Source organism: Aulonocara sp. 'chitande type north' Nkhata Bay, linkage group LG3 (assembly GCF_057382095.1).
Source record: "Aulonocara sp. 'chitande type north' Nkhata Bay isolate Kocher_YH1m ecotype deep benthic linkage group LG3, A_spYH_male_GT1.1, whole genome shotgun sequence".
Taxonomy (NCBI): Eukaryota; Metazoa; Chordata; class Actinopteri; order Cichliformes; family Cichlidae; genus Aulonocara; species Aulonocara sp. 'chitande type north' Nkhata Bay.
In genome coordinates, this window is record NC_141346.1 from 37157828 (window position 1) to 37170641 (window position 12814).

General features: G+C 42.9%; 1 protein-coding gene across 1 annotated transcript in view; it reads left to right on the plus strand.

Moving 5' to 3' along the window:
- The first annotated feature begins 7805 nt into the window (after positions 1–7805).
- Positions 7806–12814, plus strand: part of gal3st3 (galactose-3-O-sulfotransferase 3) — a 48149-nt gene continuing 43140 nt past the window's right edge. The window contains exon 1 of the mRNA XM_086279129.1: positions 7806–8155. The gene's annotated coding sequence lies outside the window, so the exon portion shown is untranslated. The remainder of the gene's footprint in view (positions 8156–12814) is intronic.

Genomic DNA, 12814 nt, shown 5'->3' on the forward strand with positions numbered 1-12814 from the left:
ATATCCTTTAAGAGGGCCGAGCCAGTGTGCGCCAGGCAGAAAACACAACCGCAGCCATTTATGTGTGTGCCGAGCAACCTTTTTTCTCACACACACACACTGCCCACACAGCTAATTTATTCAGTAAATGGGAAACTGGTTACAACCTTTGCCCTCATGTTGAGCCGCAGCACTGAGCTCGCCGGTCAAAGGAGTGCCACCTGAGCCCAGGGGAGTGGGTGGTGGTGGTGGGGATTTCATTAACACACACATACAGAAACAGGCACAAGACAGCGAGGAAGCGGCAGGAAACCTAATAACTACTCGAACATCGTCCAGAGCAGATTTAGCGAGAGAGAACAAAGGAGCGAGGTAAGAGGACAGGAGATGGTGAAATTAGTTGGAGGAAAAAAATGTGTCTGCTGGAAGGAGCAAATGAGAAAAAGAAGAGAGAGGAGAGAAGGCAAAGCAAATGTGAGAAGGCAGCAGTGGGAAAAATAAGAAAGATGACAAAGAGGAGTGTGGGAATGTGTGTGTGAGTGTGTTTGGACGGCAGTGCGAAGCAGTGCTGACAGGATGTGTTGACAGGCCCGTTTGGAACAGTAGAGGTTTTATCTGTGCTAATAAATGAGGCCCTATATCCCATCCTACACGGGCCTATTAAAAACTGACCTGGAGTCTGTTGTACTTTCTTATTAAATATTTCAAGTGGGTGAAGCAGCTCCCGTTTCATTGATTACCGCAAAGCAAGCAAATCTTTATTTTTAGAGCCAGGGAGAAACGGAGAGGTAGAGAGGACTCGCACACAGCAACGTTTAAATCTAAATCTAACAATGAGTACAAAGACAGAGGTAATCAAAGGCTGGGGAGAAAAGAAATGCTTCGGCCTCCGTGGCGAGCGGCACAGTTTTTACAGCTCACACCATTCGTCATAATAGGGCGTATTAAGGCACTCACAAGGATGTTGTTATTATGTTTTTTTAAGTACACAAATAAAATTAATGTGTAACGAATTCAGTTTGGTTTATTATAGTTTATATATAACTAATTGAGAACAAGCGTCATTGCAAAGTAATTTACCGACAAAGAACCCACTTTATTAAAGAGCTAGTTCCAATACTCTGGTTAATTGTTATCCAGTAGGGAGGTAGGAACAACTCCTGAAACCTCCAGCAGGAGCAGAAGCAGGGAGGTGCAGCTATCTGCTGGAACTGGATATTCTCATGTAACTCTCAGCTGGTTAAAGCCCATAGCATAGTTGCTCCACAGTGTGGTGGGTTACCCCACACAAGCAAAAATCCCTGCCTCGACTTTTCCCAGGAGGAGACACACGAGCGTGAACGTGCATCCAATTCTAAAAGTGTGCACGAGACACTAAGAGGCTTCACCATCAGTTTTGCTGGTTGAACAGACTTTAGTTCATTGCCACCAGGGCGGCGGGGTCCAGCTGTCACAGAGTGACAACACATACCCTGGACAGGTTGCCAGTTCACCACGGGGTGAGAAGAACTGGCAACGCATACGACACGCTTCCACAAGAGCTTCTTTCCAACAAAAGTCAGACTGTTGGTGAAAAAACCCCTAAAATACAGACAAAATCTACTTCATCCAGGAGTGCAATGCATATCTTTTCATACTTGTCCTTTAAGTGCAGTATGGGAATTAATGTTTCATAATTGAAATTACTTGAAATTGTGTCCCCTTACTTTACCTCACTGTGCACTTTGGTTTGTATTTGTATATAAATATAAATTTATTTGGCTTTGACTCTAAGCTCTGCGCATCAGATTTGCTTTGTATGCAGACCCAGTGCATGTGAACAAATGGCAGATAAGAGGCGTTATCACTATCTTATTTTTATCTTTTGAAACCACCAAAGAAAATCTACACTGCATAACATTTTGACAAGAACATGTCTCCTCAGTGCAGAAAGAATCCTCCAGGAAGCTCAGATATAATAGAATTGTTTATTATCTTAATACAAATAAGAACCAGGGGCTACATGTCTTTGCAGGTTTAGTTTAGACTGTGTACAGCAGGTGAACAGTATGTGAAAGTTACATCCTTAAGAAATAGGAGGAGAAACAAAATAGTCCAGCCAATCCATCGACTGTTCACTGAAGCCTCATCAGACATGGTCTCAGTGGAAGGGTGGCTGTCAAGAAGGTGTTCTTAAGGAAGGGAAACAGCGAGAACAGGCTGAGGTGTGCCAAATTACACAAGAACTGGATTGAAAATCAATGTCAGTAGTCTGGAGAACTATTCCTGAAGAGCACTTAGAGAAAAAGAGTTCACACTGCATTAAAGAATAAAGGTTTGCATTTCAAATATTGACTTTTAAGCTCACCAGAGTTGTACATTCTCCGTTTTCACCTACATATTTCCTGTATGTTTGCTCATGTTTTGCTTTAATAAACCACTTCACGAATTTCTTGGTGAAATATAAAGAAATGAGGGCTTGATACTTTTGCACAGTACTTTAAATATTCAGTTTATTCTTCCAGAGATAAGGTGCTTTCTAATCTTCCGCCAGCAGCTGAGCTTTCTGACCCTCCTGTGGCTGCAGACACAAGTAAACTTAATATATATATACAGATGCCGCAGAAACACTTGAAGGCCACCAACAGAATCCATTCATCATATTGCACAGTCGAACAGGCTCGACCCACTGGGACTCCTTTAAAAAAGTTCTTTTTTAAACATCCTTATTGGTGTACAGTGAGATTTTAGAGGTTTTGCGGAAAACAGCAGCTTCTGCCAAGGGAAAGAAAGCCGTTACAGCCAGCAACAAGCTGCAAGAGGAAAGCCAGTGAGAGGTCCAGGCCTTCTCTATTGCAGTCAAATAAATAGGATTCATTACCGTGTTGAAAACGATGCTAGGATACTGCCCGACATGCTTCAGTGTGCATGTTTCATGTTATTTGCAAATGTTTACATTTAATTTGTCAACCCTGGCTTCCCGTGTGCATGACATATCTTTAATGGCACAGAGAGCTGGGTTCACAGACACCGATTTCCAGAAGTGTCTGTGAGGCCATGCAGTGATTTGCATGAAAGAATCACGCCTGCTTTTAATATAGTGTGTTCTATGGGCATGAAGGTCACAGACATATAAAACATGTTACTGGAACATATAGCAGCCTCACTGACTGCTTTATGTTTTTACAAGAGTCAAAGAGTTCTTATGGAATAGGGGTTGTATTTGCATACTGGTCAATGTAATCAGTGTAGTAATAACAACAGATCTCACATTTCCAGTTCAGGTGGACTGGAAATTACATACTCATCGCTGTTTCATTTTCACTTAGTGTTGTTTACCAGGTGATATCTGTTTTGAGTGCTATCCAACACCCATATAGTTTTATGTCAGCTGCTTCAGAGCAATCATCTCAAGACTTGTGTTGAACCGCTGTAGGTGTACACTGCAAAAACTCAAACTCTTACCAAGTATATTTGTCTTATTTCTAGTCAAAACATCTCATTACACTTAAAATAAGACAAAAGCAGCTACAAAGCAACATTTCAAGACAGTGAATCTTGAAACTACAGACAAACTAGATAATTTTCACTTGTTTCATTGGCAGATTTTTTTCACTTAATATTTTGACTTGAAATTAGACAAATACACTTGGTAAGATTTTGAGTTTTTGCAGTGTAGTTTTTATTCTTCTGAATCTAACCAAATCGTTTATTGCTGTAACCTGTCAAAAAGCTGAAATCATGGCTGGTAAGCACACCACAAACACATATTATATACCAGCAACATTGTCCACAACATCACAACCTTGACTTATTTAGCCCGACAGCAGGAGCGTGGTGGGTCTTGTTAGTAGCGTGAGGGACCCTGAACAGGTCAAAGTAACGTCACGCACCATCCAGAGCGCCCTCCATGTCTGCTGATTGCACCCTGACAGCTCGAATGGAAGATGAAGTGAGGCGTGTCCGGGGATCTCTGCAAGCGGGCAGAGATTGTAAATAATTTAAAAATAAAGTACATGGTGCATGACTCTGTCCTGCCTCAGTTCTTTTCAATCTTTTGTGCCATTCATGGTGTGGAACACGATGGACATTTGCTTTGGTTCTGAAGTACTAAATATTGATAAAGTCAGGTTTTTTTTTAAGTTTTGTCAGTCCAGGCTGACCTGATTCTTGTCTACACAAATCAATAAAAGTAATTATACGAACAGATAAAATGTTGAATAATACTTTGCTGGTATCTCATTCTTAAGAAGCCTCTTTTGAAGCCTTTTGAATGTAAAAAGTCATTTAACCATTGCAAGTCTTTAATATTTTTAATGCTCAAAAACAACCAGTTGTATCAAAGAAGAAAAAGTCTGTAAAGTTTTAGAAACATCTGTCCCTGCTTCTGAAATCACATCAAGCACAAACCATAAAAAGCTGCAGAGGAACCACAAGAAAGCGTCCAATCAATCAGAAAGCAGCCCATTAAACAATATCCATTCAGCACAGCGGTGTCATGCATTACTGCCGGTCCACAAACAAGCTAAAAACAATGAATTTATAATGCCAGCAGGGTGTTTAACAAGCTTCGGCCAATCTCTGCAGCTCATCACAAACAGGATCAATAGGAAGAAGCGACAGCGTTCCCTAATCAAAGTCTGCACTGTTCCTCACAAGAATAATAACCCGTATGGAGGAGGCAATACGCTGCAAACACAATAACTCATTAATTTATTACACACCCGAGTCCAGATCGTTACTCAGTCTGTCCGTCAGGATTCAGGAAGCATCCTTAACCTCGCCCCAAAAAATAGGAACGTAATACTAATAAAATCAAAGAGCGGTGGGATTTATTAGGAGGTAAAAGCCAGAAAGAGCCCAACTGTCCTTTAAATACACTACAGGTGACTCATTAGTGCACAGGAACACTGTAAGAACAGGATGGAAAATATGACGACTACTAAGTCTGAGACGTGTTTTTGAGTAACGGAGATAAAAAACAAACGTGACTACAAAAGAAGGGAGTGGAAATAAGTTGCAATACACAGTACAGGCAAAATAAATACAAACGAGAATAATAACTCATAAAGAGCCAGTTTAAGGAGACGGTAATGAGCGTGAGAAAAGAGGATCTATGTTTCTTAGTAAAGAGCGTTTAAAAGTTGACTTCAAATGGCAGGGGAGAGAGAGGCAGGGCGATAAAAATCGACGTGGGTCAGATTGTGAGGGTGTTGTAAACCTCCAGGGCCAACCAGGAAAGAGACGATTAACGGGACTCTGGAGCCAATTAGCACTGCAAGACTCACACGCGACACCATTAAAAAATAAATAAATAAAAGATCTGCTATAAGTACGATGACAATTTTATACCCAATGATTGTATTGGGTTTTTTTAAGAGAAGAGAGAAACAGCACCTCTAACAACAGTGATCCTTGATGCAGCATTAAAGCTTGTTTGGAACAGCACGGCCTGTTTTGTTTTCAAAAATGCTCGTACAGGATTCCAGGATGTCTCAGATTTATTGAGTCTGTTATCGCTCAGACTCTCCAAATGCGATGTATTCATCATTTCTCCAAAGCTCAAATGTTGGTGCTGAGCCTTTTTATTTCCACTGCTGTAGGATGAACTTTTTAGCAATTACCATTCCAAGCAGGAAGGCAATCTGTTCGCGGTTCCTCGCAGACGCCAAAGAGCTAGTCTTTCCGAGTAACAATGAAAACCTACTACGGCAGTTTCTACTATGTCATTTCGAGGTGGAATTAATGGTTCTTTATCTGTTTCTGCAGGTTTTTAGCCACGCACTGTAAAAGATTTTCGATTTGCGTCCAGTTCTCCAAAGCAACGTCTGCGCATAACCCAATCTCAATAAGTATGTAGAATAGAGTAGAATAGTAAAGGGAACCACAGTAGAGTTCACCACAAACAGGAAAAAACATGAAAGAAAACACCTAAGAGACAAGCACAGAGAATGGACTCCTAGCTGAGAGCTGTCATTGTTTCTAACACAACAAAGACGTTCTCTGTGTTACTTCTATGTTCCTGAAAGCAGAGGCTAAGCTGGAGGCCCGACAGCTCCATCCACATACTTTGACACTTCCTCCTGGATCACGGCACGCAGCTCTGTGCCGCTGCCTGTGTGACTGTGTTTTTCTCCCTCCCTGCCTAATGGTCGTGCTGTTAACAGTCTTCTAGCACTGCTTTATCTCAGTACGCTGACTTTCGGATTAGACAAGAACATCACATATTTTTCAAATCGCTCCCTGTTGTACCAAGATTTCTTATTTCATATTTTGGTCTGTTCATTTTATTTCTCTCTTAGGGGTGTGTATTTTTTTTTGTCCTAGAACAGAAGCAGCATGTATGTTAGACAACCCTGATGAGGATGATTGGAAGAGAACGATTGGATAGATCAAGTTATTCACCCAGCATGGTCACAGAATACAATCAGAACAACGTGTGAAAGTGATAACTCGAGTTTATGTTGCAACTGAGTCATTCTGTAAAAGGACTAGATGTTATTTATTTTATTATTATTATTTTTTATTAACCTTTATTTAACCAGGAAGATCCCATTGAGGTTAAAAACCTCTTTTTCAAGGGAGACCTGGCCAAGATAGGCAGCAGCAGATGTCTCACAGTTACAGAAATTACTCAAACACAGGCAGCAACAACACACATGCAACAATAAGTGAAAGAATACAAATAAAATAAAAATAAAATTCAATAAAATTCAAATAAAATAAAAAGTCAGTTAAAATGACAATCAATCTAATTGAAACAGTTGCATGTTATGGACTTGGCCTCAAGGATTCGTAGTTTAGATTTAAAATCACTTAATGAAATGAATTCAGTCATTTTCCATTCCTTCTGCAGTTTGTTCCCTGATAATGCGCCTGATAAGATCAAGACAAAAACATGATACCATAGAGCACTCCATCCAGACATAGAAACAAAATAGCAAGAAATGTTTAATGTCAAGGGCCTCTTGGATCAGAAATGTTGGAGGACACTTAAACGTGACAGTGGTCCCACTGCAGCAAAGATTAGTGATTTCCATGACAACTTGATTATCAAGGCTGAGATGATTGGCTTGTTACTCATGATACCAGCAGAAAGTTGAGTCATGTAAACCTGTAAAAACACAAACAAACTTGTGCCCATACCCATATTTATGGTGTTTTGGAATGTCTCCATTAGACATGCTAAAACAAAATATATGACTCAGCTCATTTTGAGAGGGTTGGATGGGAACTGTAATTCACCGAGGGGTGTGTGTGTGCGCGCGTGTGTGTGTGTGTGTGTGTGTGTGTGTGTGTGTGTGTGTGTGTGTGTGTGTGTGGGGGGGGGGGGGGTATAAGTGTTGAAATAATGAAAAATAAATCTACTAAATGCTTGCATTCATTGCAATTAGTAACCTCAGTCATACTAAACACCCCTTTGTTATGAAAATGCTGTGAATAATAGATGAGGGAGGCCCCGTTCCTGGGGTTGCCTAAGGCCCGTGAATCACTAAATGCACCCCTGTTGACTGTAGATTTACATACGAGCTCTCTGTGAAGCCCCACTTCAAATTTAAATCAGCCTGCGTGGCATCACAAAAGCTTTTCACAGTGAACGGCAAGAAGCAACTTTACAACAGAGAGCGCGGGGTTAACGGAGCGCCCGGAGCTGGAGATACAATATTCGGGGAAACGTTACATAAGTATTACAATAATTTTCTCGTCACGGTCGAACGACTTTCCGTTAGGATTGTCCATGCGCGTTAATGTGCTCGTGGCGTGTGTGAAGACCATATGTGCTTGCTGTGAGCGCGCGAGCCGCCGCACAGCGTTCTCCGCGCGTCACGAACACACGCGCAGAGAGAGAGAGAGAGAGGGGAGAGAGAGAGAGGCAAACGCCTCTCGTTATGTAGCACGAGGAGTCGCTCGCGAAGACCATCCTCTTGACAGACAGCAGATCTGCAGCCTCACTGACTGCTTCACCTGAACAAGCCCCAAACAGTGCCGAAGAGAGCCAAGAGTGAAGGCGAGCAGGAGGAGCGGGAGGTCCTCCAATAAACCGAACAAATAAATTTAAAATAAAATAACGGAAAAAGAAGAAAGAAGGAGGAGAGGGGACAGGAGGCAGCCGGCTGGCCGGGACACGCAGTCCGCCTGAGGGGAGAAATCACCGCTACCACCGTCACATCACATCACAGCTCCGGAGATAACAAAGGTCGGTAACGGTGTAATAGCAGCATCCCTATCCTTACATGGCGGCGTTAATCCCCGTAGTAGCGCAGCAGTGGACGTGTCTGATGTGCTGTTTAAAAGGGAAAAAGGGGGGTCGATGTGTCACAAGCGGACATTTGTAGACGATCATGTTTGTTTCTATTGTGCCAATGTTCCGTTTTTCTCTCTCTGTGATCCTCACCGCTCCTCTGTGGGGACAATTACGCACCGATAGCTGCGCCAAAAGCGGATTTATGGCCACCCCCCGCGCTGACACGTTTTCCTCAAAAAAAAAAAAAAAAAAAAAAAAAAAAAAGGTGTTCAGAGCCAACATGTGTATCATTTGGAAATGAGCCGCGGAGTGATTTCACTCCGGCACGACCCCTCAAAGCTATCCAGGCGTGCTGGTGCTGTTGTCGATCCAGCGGCGGAGAAGAACGAAGTTCTCACATACAAAGAGCTGAAGTGAAGCTGAGTGTTAAAAGCAATGAAGAGTGGACACGGTAACCACCGTCCGTGCTTTTCATGCCGTTTTTAACCTTTTGAAGTTTTCTTTTCTTTTTTCCCTCCCGGTTATCGCGTTCCCGCTAAACTCAGTCGCTGCTCTAACCCGTTTTTCCAGGTTAACAGATTTTTTTTTTCAACTGGTTAGATTTGCTTACATTTTACGCTCTCCAGATGTTGCAGATTTGTCCATTTTTTGAATAGATTAGATCACAGACCTGGCGGAAAAAAGGAATTAACATCGTCTTAAGTGTATACATGTGCATATAGGTGCTGATAGTATCTTCAAATAGCAACGCGAACTATGTTGATGACAAATATTTTCACATTCAGCTTTTTGTTCGAGCAAATTAATGTGCCAGTTAAGCGGGAAGCTGTGTTAAACTGTGTAATAAACTGGTGACAGGTAGCAGGTGTTGATGTTTCCTGCTCATCTCGAGTCTGATGAGTTTCTTTGTGGTTTTAGGAGGAAAATATCAGCTTGTGATTTCATGTCAGTGGACACACAGGTGCCAGTATTTTGCATCGTCATATGAAGATAACTACAACATGTATTTGCATGAACTGGACATGGAAACCTTCTTTTTCCACAGAGGTCTTTATTTTAGTCAAATCATATGGAATACTTGCAAAAAGGCAAAAACCAAAGCTGTAAATGATTTGTATATATATTTGTATAATACCCTTTTTCTCCTCGGCCGGCTGACAGACCAGGAAAAGCACAAGCACAGTAAAACAGACCTGTTGTACTGCATACTTTGTGCATTGCCTCCATCTGGCAACAGAGCTCACTGCACTCAGCGGTGCGAACAGCGCTAGCTGCGCTGGACCATAAACCCAGCTTTAACCTGGAAAACCGGTCTGCTTGTTGACTGGTCGACATTGGGCAGATGCTTTCGTCATCCGCTGCCAGCGACGTGCAGTCAGGATTTTGGAGAACTGCACGATAGCGCGTCCTGTCCGAGCTCAGACACTGTCGGACACATTAGCCTAAAACCAGCTATACACCGAGATGGAATCGGTGTATTTATCGCGATCTTCTCTGCCAGCGCCTCAAAGCTTGTCGGGATGATTGATTTCTCCTGTTCAGTCAGATTAAGAGAGTTTCAACACCTGTGCCGGGAAATTAATTAAACTTCACGCGGAGATTAACCGCGCGGGATTATCAGTGTGAACTCCTTCGTACACCCGGAGGAGAGGAGGGCAACTGTTAATGACAGACTATTTATACCTTTATTGAATCTAGCATGATGGCAGAATGATTCCAGCTGTTGCTGGAGCCTGTTCAATATTTTCCGTAACACAGATTTGCTTCTGTTCCATTAGTTGATTAGTTTGTTGTTGGCTGAAGTTTTTTCAGTCTGCTGCATCACTTACAGAGGTTTGTATTTGCCTTGTTGGAAGGAAATGCGCATTGTTGTCACTGTTGGTTCTTGAAGTGGCTCTTTACACACACACACACACACACACACACACACACACACACACACACACACACACACACACACACACACACACACAAAATGTACTTTGGTTACATGTTAATGGGGTACTTCATTAATCTGACAGCTGACAGAAAATTATGGGCCACACTCAAAGCAAGTCAGTCCCTGCAGAAATCATTTACTTGGGTGTGGGAATAGAATAAAAAAGATTTAAAATAAACATGAAGAGTATCAGAGGAGGTGTCCCTATTTCAGCTCAGTCACTCAGTGAAATAGCTGTCACATCTAATGAATAATTCAAGTCATTTAGTAAGCTTAAAATGGGAAAAAAAAACATTTGCAGGCTCCAGCTTGTCAAAATAAGAATTTGCCCCCACACCATTTTTTTTATTTGGTGCTTGTTTTTGACTTTTGGTCAGACAAAACAAGACATTTTAAAGCCATCAAATACTCCAGGAAGCTAGAATGGTGTTTCCCCCCTTTTCCCCATCAAGTAAAGCAAATAACCGTGGGACTCCTTTGTAAATGTCTCACAAAACAGAAATAATTCCCACATTTTCTGGGTTTTTGTGTCTTTTTAAGCGGCTTTGACAGCAGGTGGATGGACGGCCCACGTAAAATACTGAGAAATCTCATCAATCCTCATGCCGGTCCATTGCTGCTCCTTTTTGATCCGTGCGTCTACCTGCCTCCCCTCTGTCCGTCTGTCTCTCGCCTCCTCGTCTGTCTTCGGGAAGTAGGTTAGTGAGAAAGGAGGCGAGGTGACTTAATAAACCCCATCTCGCGGCAGGTCATTTACAAGCACGGACCTAAAAAGGTTCCTGACTTTCTTTCTTTCTTTTTTCTTCTCTCTGGTGTGCCCACAAGAAAGGCACAAGACCGAGTGATGAATGTGCACTCTGTTGGGAGAACAGCGATGCAGGGAATAACAATGGAGGTGAGGCGAGGTGGTGTTGATGGAGGGGGCAGGGAGGGATAGAACAGCGACACACTTATGAATAAACGCTCACACACTAACGCGCGGGCCACACCGGCCCTCTACAAAAAAACGCGAAGATAAAGTGCGCTGACTAAGATTCACTGCACGGCTGTGTTAAAGCTCATCACAAAAGTCTTTTTAGATGGAGGGTGCCCTTTAAAGGCTCTGAGAAAGGAGTTTATTTATACTGTAGCAGACTATGATATACTGCTCTGTGTCTGGCTGCTGCACAGTGTCCCTGAAAATGGTCGTTCTTAGGCCCCGAGCCAGAAAAGGAGAAGTCTTTGTTTACTGGTTCCCGGGAGGCGGAAAGAGTCAGACATGCTGGTATGTAGCATAAATTCCTCCATTTGTGTGAGATAGGAATTTCTAAAAGAAAGGGAGGAAAATAACCTGGAGAAGTAGGACGTGGAGTGTCTGCATACAGTATAATGCAGTTATTTTTTATTCAAATTTAACTCTGAGTGACAGAAATGCCTGCATGTACCCCGTCAAGCCAACAAAGATGACATTCTGGTGATGGGGAGAGGTGAAAAGGAGCCAGATGGTGATTTTAGGGTGAGTGGGGTTTTCAGAAAATGCAACAGTATCAGCAAAGCTTTGAAGGAAGGGGACAGTTAAGCATCGCAGAGCTCACACACTTGCACACACAGAGAAAAAAAAGGGGCAGAGAAAATCATACAGGAGGACAGATGGTGAGCGTTGTCTTTTTTTTCTTCTCTGTGCAGTTGGTATTGACAGGGAAGGGCTTTACGGGCACGCAGGTTTCAGGGGTGCAGGAGGATGCGGTGCTCACTCAGGTCTTCTTAATGTGCGTAAGCGGAGGTCATGACTGTGGTTTAAGACCGACTGTGAGCCTGAGTGATTAGAGCGCATGTGATTAAAAATTTACTTGTGGGCATCTCGGCTCACCGCGGAGAACTGAGGGAGTGTGTGTGCTTGCGCTGATTTAGCGATGTGTGGATGTTGGCCTGAGCGAGATTAATGCTCCATGTTAACAAACCTCTTGGTTTGACCCTGGCCAGCTGACACACACACACACACACACACACACACACACACACACACACACACACACACACACAGACATGTATTCTCTCACGCAGACAGCATCCACTTGATCCCCTGTTAGGTTGATGCTGGCCTTGAGCAACCCTCCTTGCAGAAGCATGCATGCGCACACAGACACGCACAAACAAACATTGAAAACTGGCCAACTTTCAGCCACTTTGATGCATTAGTGCAAAGGTACATTTTCTCCTCATTGTGGCTCAGGAGCAAATAGATTTTGATGTGCAGGCATGCACCTTATTTCAGATTAGAGGCTTTACTGGATACAAAAATGGAGGGTGTAGAGTTGAAAATGCCCTCTTGTCACCCCCCCGTGGTGCCGCATATCATTGATATCCCTGGTTGTGATTGATTCCTTGGGGGAGCCTGCTAGATGAAGAAGAAGAGACATCAGTAATTTGTTGTATAATTGTTAGAGAGCAAAGACTTCACAATGAAAAATGAATGCTAGAGCGCTCTTTATTGCTTGTCACAAAACGAGACAGGCTTTTATCCCGGTTCCCTGTCATGTGTGGTTCTGGCTGCTGATGCCAGATGAAGACAGATGGGCGAGGGTTTTTGTCGGGGTTTGGGCCCGGCTCCAGGGAGCTGCCCTTGGTACGAACGCTTTCATCTACTTGTAGATGTCCGATAGCCAGATACCAGCAGACCCTGGATTAAAACG